The 12429-nt window shown below is 34.7% G+C and overlaps 1 protein-coding gene across 3 annotated transcripts in view; it reads left to right on the top strand.

The window, feature by feature from the left end:
• The window catches only part of EXOC6 (exocyst complex component 6), a 166361-nt gene that overhangs the window by 87759 nt on the left and 66173 nt on the right, over positions 1–12429 (top strand). The window lies entirely within an intron of this gene.

Genomic DNA, 12429 nt, shown 5'->3' with positions numbered 1-12429 from the left:
TTTTGTTCATGTTTTGAAGACTTACAGTAGTACTGAATTAGTCTCACTGGATTTCTATTAATGTCTCACAGTTCAATAATTAACTTTTATGTAATGTGTATATGTGTGCGTGTTTGGAAATTAAAAATGTAAGATGAATTAGGTAAGTGTAAGATTTGCTTTACATCTTTTTTGGCTCTGATCTGAAGAAAAATATCATCTTATTACATGTTATTAAAGTCCTACTTTTATCTGAACAGAAAGATTTCTGTTTATATACTACCATAGGATATACTAAAAGATTAATTAATGGTTGTTTTAAGCAGAATGGAAGATTAAATAATTTCATAAATTTATTTTATAAATTTTTATTATTTAATTGATTTAGGGTCATATAGATGAGACATTGGCATAGTGTAGTAATATAAATAGTTTTACATTGAATATTTTGCTAAACAAATATAAACCACTTACTGAACCCTTATCTGTAAAATAGCCTTGCTAGTTTAACCTCATAGCCCTTTCTAAGTTTTCTATTGAAAAGAACTCTCATCTTCCTTCTCTTGCTATGTTTCTTGTAAATTAACCAGCTTATCTCCTAAAAGTATAGCATAATCATTTACACTTTAAAAATTCAGTATACTTGTATTTAGAAATTAACTTAGTATTAACAGTAACTAGACTTTGAAAGTCCAGAAATGACCCTTGATTCTTAAAATTATCTGTCTGGCCCCCAGATCTTGTACTCCTCTGGTGATTCTTGAGCTCATGTGGTCATCCTGATACAGAAGGCACAAATACAAATAATAGCTGAGTGAGCAGAATGATAAAATTAGTTATTAAAAGTGAGACAGAAGCTGTACAAAACAGGCATTATTTATCAAGATAGTATTGTACAGTAATTAAGGGCATATAGTCTGGAGTTGACTGCTCTGTGACTTTGGCACATTCTTTAATTTTAATGATTACCAGTTTTGTTATCTATAAAAGTAGCAATATATTATCTACCTTACACAATTGTTATGAGGATTAAAGGGGATACTTACCACAGTTCCATTTGTTGTACTTCATCTATGCTCTGAGCACTCTATTAGGTGCTGAGAATATAAAAATATATTTCTTCCCTCAAGAAGCTCATAGGAGAAAAAACTATAAAAAGACATTTGATAATATGGTATGATAAATACCATAACATAGGAAACTTTACAAGTTTTTGGACACTTATTTATTCCAGAACAAATTGATTCTTTGCTTTTATATTAGATTTTATACAATCTCTCTTCCTTTTCTTTATTGCTCTCTGTCCTTATGTCCATGTGTTACTCATATGCTGTCAAGAAGAGATTTGCTAAGACTGGAATTGTAAGAATATTTAACTGTTGACATTAAATTTAATAGGCTTACTCTGTACTCTGATTAAAACATGAATTGCCTTGACATCTGGTGAAGCTACGGATATTCACAAAATTTTCTTATCAGTTATAAGTTAAAGAACCAAAGATACTGGAGCATGATGCTCTTTGACTAACGGATCTTGGAATTACACTTTTCAAAATCTGGTTGTTAGGAGGGAATGTTTAGAAATGTTAATTATGGTCCATCATTCCATTGATCCCTTAAGTAGAAGATATTTAGTTGAAACTACAACTGCCATAAAATACCCGTTGGATTTTCTTGGAAATCAAAAAATCAAGTTCAGCCTTTATAAATAGTTTTTTTTATTGTTGTTTGTTTTTTGTTTTATTTTTCACATAGAACTCAGGAAACTCTATAATATGAGAACAAGAGCTGATTCAAGCTCAGTCTATGAAAGTCAAGTATTCCTCAGTTCTACCTTTGGTCTATTTCAAAAGGAATTTGTTGTAAACTATGAGGTGAAGCAATTCAACATCAAGAATTGTTAAATGAATATTAAAGTGAATTACTGAGAGAAATTGGGAGCATTTCCATTTTTTGTGAGTAGTCAGTCTGTTGCCTCTTTCACAGAGATGATTAAACTAGTCTTGATTACAGACGTTAGTATGGATCGCTTAGTTAACCTCTTAGCCTAATTCTTTTCAGTCCAGTGACTACCAAACATATTCCTATTTAGTTGCTTAATGATTATGGAAATAAGCACTTACAGGATCCTTTTATCCACACCTCCTTTTGCTTCCCCTGTAAAAAGCACATGTACACACACAAAGTGCTTGTTTTTATCATATTTATTTTATGAACTATATAGACTATCTTGTTAGCTTGTGCCTTTTATTTTGCTAAATTTGTGAGTGAAACAAAAAAGGAAAGTAAGTAGTTCCTGCCCTCAAGCAGTAGCTCAGCTTTTTGAAATTAACCTGGACCCACACTGAGAGCTACTTGAAGCTAATATAAGACTTCTAACTGAAAAGATTTGCATACGAATAGAGGGTAAAATGGGTATACCATTCCCTTTTTAATCTGTGTAGTAGGGAAAAGACCCAGTTCTTCTTTGGCATCAGAGCTCTTTAATTTTGCTCCCTGGAGCTTTTCTAATCTGCCACTCTGAAGAGTTCTTTCCTTTAGAGTCCTGGCAGTGATTATATCTGTAAATGCCTAGAAGGAATATACTTCTGATTCTTTTTCTAGTTTGCGTTTTTTAAATCTGTTGATGACTACTCGTATGTAATGAAGTTTTTTTAGGATTATGGCTACAGAGTGATAGATAAGTTGTCTTTGATTAAGATCTTGAATTTCTCTTCCTATGGAGCAAGAGCATAGTAAATGGACTTTTAAAATACCTTTTTTATTTGAAGTATAACATACATATGTAAATATGCATAATTTATAACTGTGTAGGTTATACATATATAGCTCCATTAATTATTAAAAAGTGAACAAAAACTTCCATTTCTAATCTGGTATGTGAAGAACTTGGAAGTTTTCACTTTGTCCTGACAAGTAAAAAGCTGAGAAAACTGAAAAAACAACGACTCTTTGATTTGTCAGAGAAGTGAGATCATAGGGCAAACCACTACCCCCAAATTTGGAGAAACAGTTAGGCAAATACAGAAAATCACAACTTAATGGAGCAGAAACCTCTTCAGGAACCACTACAGTAAACCTGAACTGTACTTGATGAAGTGCTGGAGACTTAGTGTGGATAAGTCTGCAAGTTAAAACTCCAGGGGGACCCAATCATGGTTGTGCACACTTTTGTGAGCTTTACTTCTTAGAGCCCTACCAGGTGTTCCCAATGAAGATAGGAGAGAAAAAAATCCTTTTGTGCTTCCAGGAAGGGGAAGGAAGCATTTGAGAAATGCCAGAGCATTTTGTTCTTTAAGCATTCTATGCTTCTCAACAAAAACTAATCTCAAAACAAACTATTTACCAATTCCTAAACTATTGGGATTTTATCAGAGCCTAACCAAATTGGGGGAAGGGAAATACCCAATCCCAGCATCCTGCTCCACCTAAGGAGTGAAAATGAGAAGCACTTGGGAATTTCGCTGTCGAGGGGCAAAGTCTTACTTAAAAACTGAGGTCTAATCATAGGACTGTAGTACACTTTCCTTCCCCCCATGCCTTACTAAAACGTTACTAAAGGCCTGTCTACTGCAGTTCTTTTCACCTAGTAAATCATGTCTGGCTATCAAGAAAAAATTACAAGACAGACTAAAAGGAAAAAACACAGTTAGAAGAGAGAGTAACTATCAGAACCAGATTCAGATATGTCAGAAATATTGGAATTATCAGACTATGAATTTTTTTTTAAAAAAGCTATGATTAATATGCTGAGGGCTTTAATAGATAAAATAGACATCATGAAATAACAGATGTGTAATGTAAGCAGAGAGGTGGAAAATCTAAGAAACACTAAAAACGAAATGCTAGAGATCAAAACCCTGTAACAAAAATGAAGAATGCCTTTGATGGACTTATTAGTAGACTGCACACGGTTGAGGAAAGAATTTCTGAGCTTGGGGATATGTCAACTGAAACTTCCAAAACAGAAAAGCAAAGGGGGAAAACAAACACTGAAAAAAATCTGCACAGAATATTCAACAATTGTGAGACAACTACAGAAGATATAACATACATGCAGTGGGGATATTAGAAGGAGAGAAAACAGACAAAGGAACAAGCAATATTTGATGCGGTGACTGAGGATTTTCCCAAATTAATGTCAGACATTTAAACCATGGATCCAGAAAGATTAGAGGACACAGGACAAATGCCAAAATAGCTACACCTAGGCATGTCATATTCAACTGCAGAAAATTAAAGATAAAGATAAAATCCTGAAAAAAACCAGAGGAAAAACCACTTTACCTAGAGTAACAAAGATAAGAATTATATCTAATTCTCTTAGTTAGCCATGCAAGCAAGAAGAGAATGGAATGAAATATTTAAAGTGTTAAGAGAAAAACATTATATCAATAATTACTTTAAACATCAATGGTCTAAAAAGAACAATTGAAAGATAAGTTGTCAGAGTGGGTCAGTAAAACAAGAGCCAACTATATGTTGTTTATAAAACCCACTTTTAATATAAAGATTAAAAGTAGATTGATGGGGGTATTGAACTTATCAGGGGACCACTTCATGGACTGTGTGGTTACCTGACCACTGCGCTGCGCACCTGGGGCTGAAGGAGAATAGGACTGAGTGTCAACTGTAATTAAATATATGTGTGTATGTAATATACATATATATGAAAAGATATTCCTCCCATATATTATTAGGGAATTGCAAATTAACAGTGAGATACCACTGCACACCTATTAGAATGGCCAAAATCCAAAACACTGACACCACCAAATGCTGGTGAGGATGTGGAGTGACAGGGATTCTTATTCATTGCTGCTGGGAATGTAAAACGGTACAGCCACTTTGGAAGACAGCGTAAGAATTTCTTATAGAACTAAACATGCTCTTACCGTGCAATCTAGCAATTACACTCCTTGTTATCTACACAGGTGAATTGAACATTTGTGTCCACACAAAAATCTGCACGTGTACGTTTAAAGCAGCTTTAATTCTGATTGCCAACACTTGGAAACAACCAAGGTGGTCCTCAGTAAATGAACGGTTAAACTGGGGCATTCAAACAATGGAATGTTATTCAGCGCTAAAAAGCAATGAGCTATCAAGCCATGAAAAGATGTGGAGGAACTTTAAATGACATAATACTAAATGAAAGAAGCCAATCTGAAAAGTCTACATATTGTATGATTTCAATTATGTGATATCCTGGAAAAAGCAAATATGGAGACAGTAAAAAGATAGTGGGTTGGGGGTGGGAGAGAGATGAATAGATGGAGAAAAGGATTTTTAGGGCAGTGCCACTACTCTATGAGACCATAATGATGATGCATATCGTTACACGTTTGTCCAAACCCATAGCATGTACAACACCAAGAGTGAACCCTAACGTAAACTGTGGACTTTGGGTGATAATGATGTAAGTTCATCAATTGTAACAAATATACCACTCAGGTGGGGCATTTTGATAGTGGAGGAGACTGTGCAAATGTGGGGGTAGGGGGTATATGGGTTATTTCTGTACCTTTCCCTCAATTTTGCTGTGAACCTAAAACTACTCTAAAAAGTAAATTCTATTTAAATTGAAAAAAAATGAACTCACCTATGGAATTACGAGGTCAAGAAATAAAGCATTAGTAGCATTGTAGAAGCCTCCCTTATCCCTCTTCCTAGTTATTATTTCTTCTTCCTCTCAGTACTTACTTTTTTTTTTTTAATTAAAATTTATTGCGGTGACAATGGTTAGTAAAATTACATAGGTTTCAAGAGTACAATTCCATAATACATCATCTATATATCACATTGTGTGTTCACCACCCAGAGTCAATTCCCCTTCCATCACCATATATTTGACCCCCTTTACCCTTTTAACAGCATGTTTTTCTGTTTTTGAACTCTATTTATGTAGAATCATAAGAGTGCTTTTTTGTGTGTCTAACTTTCACTCAACATGATTTGTGCTATTTCATTTATGTTGCATGTAGTTGTCATTTATTTTCAATTTAGTATAGTATTCTATCATAGGATTTACTACAACTTATTTATTGGTACATGAAGTATGATACCACTTTTGGCTACTCAGTGACTTTTTTTGGCTTTCTTCTTGGTTATTGACTATATGTAACCTCTGAATAACTGAGGTGTTACTGTATAAGTAAAATAAAATGTACATTTATTTAACTTTTAGTAATAAAGATATACATTCATAAACTGAATACATTTAAAACTAGTAAGCTATTAGTAAGGTATTAGGAATTTTTTTAATTTCTCATTTTAATTATAATTTTTTATTTTGCATATATAAAGTTGATTTATTATTGCATTGCTAGCACACTTGCAATATTATTGACTGATTAATTGCATTTCAACTTCTGATTATTTACATGCTTTTCTGTTATTGATGAAGTGTTCCTTTGTATAATTTCTCTTCTTTATTGTCATTTTTAAAAGCAATGCATGTAACATTTCTTTCTTTTGTTACCTGTTACCACCAACTTCTCCTCTTTTCTTCCCCCATTAGAGAAGGCTGCATAAAGCAATTTTATGCTTGCAGCTGGTTTAATATATTTGAATTACATAAAGCCCTAAAAGGTAGATCAGAGAAAATTAAAAACTTAAATATTTATTGACTAGAATAAATAATTAGGTCAGTTATATAGGGGTCTACTTTGCCAAAACCATAACATCTAACAGAAAAACCAAAAGCATTTTTCAGTTCAAAAAAATTTATAGACTACCTCAATCCCCATGGATGCATGAAAGTATTCAGCTTTCTGTTTTTCTGTAATTTAGCATCAGTAATCAGTTAATTATAACAAGTACCTCTTATAAAGTGGTAGAAAACAGAAATAGAATAGGGAAGGAAATAGTTGAGGAGTACTTTAAAAAGCTATTTATATCAGATGATTTGCAAACCCAATGAAAAACAACTTAGATTACCTAAGAAGTGGCAGATGCTATTACAAAGACCCTAGCCATTCTTTATCACTTTTGAGGTACAAAAGCCCTTGAAAACTGGAAAGGTAAAAATGTAGCACTCACCTTTTAAAAAGGAAAAAGAGATAATTTAGGTAATTTGAGAATTAGAAAATTATTAATTTAGAATCACCACTATCCCAGATAATCCAGAAGCTGGATTTTAGATCATTCTAAACTCTAATTCATTTGACTATAATGTGAAGAGTCTCATCATAATCATTTTTATAATTTTTCTTCCTTTAGGTAAATAGTGTTTGTTTTCCCTATCACTTCAAAATTTCTAACTATTTGGTCCTTCTCCCTATCTCAGCTTCTGGTTATGTTTTAATTGTCTCATACTGCTTTGAAAAATCCAGGAAAATCATAAATAATATCTTCTTTATTTAATTTAACAAAAGTCTATATAAAAAGGAGAATTAAGAAATATGCCATTGATTCTTAAAGGTGAATTTAAATTAGGATTTTAAAAGAATAGTTATTTTTAAAAATATTTCAAGTTCCATCAAGTATTTTAGCTCTGTGAGATTGGAAGACTGAAGTCTGATACTGGTTTTTGAATTTTTATTCGGCATCTCTTTCCTTTCCTGCCTATGTTAGAGGTGTCCCAGCAAAGCAAGAGAAATCATATATCACAGCCCGAGTGCAGATAGGAAATGTAGTAGAGAATAAGAGCAATCAGACTCCAAATTTCCTTTGCCTGGTGATAGAAAGGAAGTGGGTTGAGTATAATGGTGAGTATGCACTTCTGAGCTTTAGGTCTCCCTGGTTTGGCTGCTTTCTGAAGTTGCAGTCTTACTTCATTTCTGTAGTGACCTATATTCATCTGCTTAGATTCAGTCAGGTAGTGAGACAGAAATAGAGCAGACCAGTGAGCACTAGGTCAAAATGCAAAGTGGTAAATAAATTATTTTTATATTTTTCTATTTCTTTGAGAATTTGGTACATAAGTGGCATCATTGAGGTGTGTGATGGCCATAAGCATTTGACCACTTAGGTACCTCTAATGATGTTAGGGGGCTAAAGAGACAGAGATATTACTGCTGTGCCTAATGCACATTAAACGTGATCCCCTTTTCTGTTTCACACATGCTTCACGTTTAAAAAATCATTCTGCGAATGTTTGATACCCAATTTTTTTTTCTCTTTCATGCAAATAAGTACAGGAAGATAAGCTAACTTGGGCAATTTGGATGGCTTGTGATTCTGATATGCTAATGTCCCATATAGTTCACTTAATAAACATTATTCAGCATTATTAGGTACCCAACACTAGTGGGTGTAAGGAAAAGACTATTTTTTTGAGCGTCTACTGGGTGCCCAGTACTGTTAGACTACTTTACATTAATTATAAAAGCTTGTGTAATGCTCAAATCAGCCCTCCGAGACAGTGATAGTGATGATGAGTCTCTTTTCATGGATGAGAAAACTAAGATTTACACAAGTTAAGTAATTTGCTCAAGATGTAAAGATAAGTGAAATCGTGGAAATCAAACCCTTTCCCATTTTCTCAACCCCCTGGCCTATATATTCTTTATGGGCCACTTCTCCATTGTTCATTATTAGCAGGATAGTGATTTTTAACATGACCACAGATTGCTTGACGCTACTCAGTGAGAAGTGGAGATCTGTGTCCCCTCCCCTTGAATCTAGGCAGGTTTGGGACTGCATTAACCAGTAGAGTACACTGAGACTAGGACAAAAAAGGCAATGTCACTTCTACCTTATTGCAAGCATGAAACACACATGCTTCGAGGCCTGCTCTGCCATGTAAGAAGTCCAGGTACCGTGTAGCTACCATGCTGTGGGGAAGCCAAGCCACATGGAGAGGCTGCCCATCTCAGGTGCCAGACATGAGGGAAACACCCTCCACATGATTCTAATCCCCAGCTGTTGAGTCTCATTTCCATCTGAGGTCTCAGATATAGTGGAACAAAGTCATCCCCACGGTTCCCTGTCTGCGTTCCTAACCCATAGAACCTGAGAGCATAATGAAATGCTTGTTATTTTAAGCTACTAAGATTTGGGGATTGTTTATTAGTAATAATAGTAACTGGAATAGCAAGTGATATAAACCTTTTCAGCCCACATAGCTCCTTTTTTGCTACATATTTACTATACATGTGATCAATACTAAGTTAATATTTATTCATTCTGTGATTATTTTATTTGTGGTACTTTTTTGTCCCAACTAGATTATAAACTTCTTTAAGACAGTAATGATTTTTTAAAAAAATTTTAACACATACTCATCTACTACCTACTCTGCTGGAAGCATTGTTCTAGGTGCTGGGTATTCATCAATGAGCAAAACAGACACAAACTTCCTGCCTTCATGTTGCTTACATTTTAGTGGATGTTTTGTACCTACATTACTCAAAGTGCCCAATTTATAGTGGCTGGTAAGTGATTGCTAAACACTAATGTTCAGCGTCTCAGTCTTAAGATTTTTCTGAGGAGCTTTGCATTGCATTAGAAATTTTAATAGAGAAACACTAATAGCTTAAGTTGCTATAAATAACTTTATTTTGAGTCAGAACTGATTTTGCTACTGCCATATTTAATGCTTCATTAACATTTTGGTTAATAGCATTAACATTATCTTAAATTCCTTTTCTATCTGAAGTAGTGTTTACTGTCTTCTGTAGTTGAAGAGAGACACTGTTGAAAGTTTTTATTTTCTGTGTCACATTTGTGTTAGACCTCTGAGTGGAGAGAGAAGAAAAATCTTTCTTGGAATTCCTGTTCTAATCCTACTGTGAAGGCAGGCATGCAAATACGGTAGCAGTAGTTGGTTTTCTTCAGCCCAATCTGGCTGTGAGTAGTCAGTAGTTAGACAATGTGAAAATTGGAGAGGGAGCCAAAAAACAAAGCATTGAAATGTGAAATGGGGTATAGTATTTTGATTAATCATGTTTACCTTCTCTTACGCTATTCTTTTGAAAATTTCTTAAGGCACATAAACCAAAATACCTGAGTTCCTTTGTTAAACCTCTAATATAGCACAAGTCATGTTTTGTTATAGTGTATCTCTCCTTGGATTGTGAGTTCCTTGAGGATGGGAGCTGTCCCTTGAGGGTGGGACACTATCAACTCAGTGTCTTTATAGTGCTCTTCCTCTTAGACTTGATGTACATTATATATGAAGTTGTATTCAAATGTAATATGTGACTAATAAATGGTGAGTGATACTCAGGTCTCTTCTTAGTCAAGGTAAGAATCTAAATAGCTACCTATTTATTAGTTTTGTCAGAAATATCACATTGCCACCTTCCCCCAACCCTCATCAGATTAAACCTAGCTCTCAAGCTCTGCTGGCCAGGATGGTCTGCTGTACCCTCCTTAAGGTGGTACAGAGAATTCTGGGGGCTTGTGCAGTCCAAAAAACCTGAGAAAAGGGCAAAGATTGCTCTAGTTTTAACTTTCAAGATGCTTCCTCTCCATGTCTATGTGATTTTTTTTTATTTTTTTTTTAAAGAAAAGCACCGGCATGGGGATCTTTTGCCTTGGTTCCAAAGGCCACCATGCCTAGTCTTCAGTTCCCCAATCCCCCTCATGCAATTCTATCAGAGTGCTGCTGTTTGAGTGAGCGAGAACCCACAATTTTTTTTTTCTGGTTTCTTAAGGTGGAAGTTTAGATTATTGATTTGAGATCTTTCGTTTTTTATAATATTGGCATGTGTAGCTATAAATTTCTCTAAGCACTGTTTTCTTTACGTCCCATAAGTTTTGATGTTGTGTTCTCGTTTTCATTTATCTCAAAAATGTTTTCTGATTTTGATCATGATTTCTTCTGTGACCCATTGGCTACTTATTTGAGTCCGTTGTTTAATTTCTACATATTTGTGAACTTTTCAAATATCCTTCTGTTACTAATTTCTAATTTCATTCCATTGTGGTTGGAGAACATACTTTGTATGATTTCATTCCTTTTCAGGGTTTTTTTGTGGCCTAACATGCTCTATTCTGGATAGTGCCCCATGTTCACTTGAAAATAATGGTCTGTTGTTGTTGGGTAGGGTGTTCTCTATAGCTTTCTGTTAGGTGTAATTTGTTTATATTGTTGATCATATCTCCTTTGTCTTCTGCCTGCTCAAATCTGCTGTTGAACCGCTGTAGTGATATTTTTTATTTATTTATTGTACTTTTCAACTACAGAATTTCTTTTTTCTTTTTTTAATTTCTGTCTCTTTATATTCTGTATTTTGGAGGCATTGTTTTCATATTATTGTTTATTTCTTTTGACATGGTTTACTTTAGTTCTTTGAACATATTTTAAATAACTGATTTAAAGTCTTTGTCTTATGAGTCCAATATCTGGGCTTCCTCAGGGACAGTTTCTATTGATGGCTTTTATTTTTTTTCTGTGTATGGGTCATTTCCTTGTGTGACTTGTAAATTTTGTTGAAAACTGGACATTAAAATAGTATGTGACAACTCAGGAAATCAGATTATCCCCTCTTCCCAAGGTTTGTTTTTCTCTTGGTGATGGTTTGCTTGTTTCGTTACTTTTCTGAATTAATTCTATAAAGCCTGAATTCTTTGTTATGTGTCTCTGCTTGGTTAGATTAGTGACCAACTAATGACTGGACACAGATTTCCTTAAAAGATTGGAACAAATACATCCCTCAGTCTTTGCTGAGGACCTCTTTGTGTATGTTGGGGCATGCTTCAAAAGTCAGGCATTTGACAGCTCTGCTTTTAGCCTTGACTTCCTGCTTCAAGGTCAGCCATAGATGAGAACTTACAGCCTTCTCAGGTCTTTCCTGAGCATGTGTACAGCCCTACACATGCACATAGCCTTCTAGATTCCCAGGAATGTGTCAGCTTTTCAAAGCCATCTATTGACATTTCGTTCCTCAGTTTTTTCAGTTAAGCTTTTTGATTAGTCTATTTTGTGTCCTGTTATTCACCGCCTAAGGCATCTGTGTTGTTAAACAATTGCCTCTGTTTTCAACAAATGGCTTTCAGGGAAAAGGCTTTCTGCACTGGACAAGCCCCAATTTAGGTCATATAAAGACATCCCTGCAAGTAGGATCTTCCAGGGAATGACCAAATAGGTCAAATATGATAATTCTCTGGGAATGTGGCTTTGAAGGAGCTCCAACCCCGTTCTGCCACTTTGATGGCTGAGAAACTTCTGGTTTTCATCACAGTTGTGGGGTGTTGATTTTTAAGGGTACTGAAGAGCTGGAGCAAGAGAGGGAGAATGGAAATAAGGCACATTAAAATGTCACAAAGCTTGTTTTCTTACCAAGATTCAGCTGTTGAAGTGTATTTAATAAATGCTGCCTGGATTGCTGTAAGTTTTGTGTTAATTTTCAGAGTTCTGGGAAAGTAGATTTTGACAATTTTTCTAGTTTTCTTGTTGCTTTTATGGAGAACAGAAATGTTTGGAGATCCTTACTTTTCTATTTTGTATCACTCCCTTCATTTCTTTTCTCCTCTTTTGAGAAGTTACCTCTCTCTCTCACT

Source organism: Rhinolophus hipposideros, assembly GCF_964194185.1.
Source record: "Rhinolophus hipposideros genome assembly, chromosome: 15".
NCBI lineage: Eukaryota > Metazoa > Chordata > Mammalia > Chiroptera > Rhinolophidae > Rhinolophus > Rhinolophus hipposideros.
The sequence above is the reverse complement of the archived record's forward strand: the minus strand, read 5'-3'. Positions and strand labels throughout refer to the sequence as shown.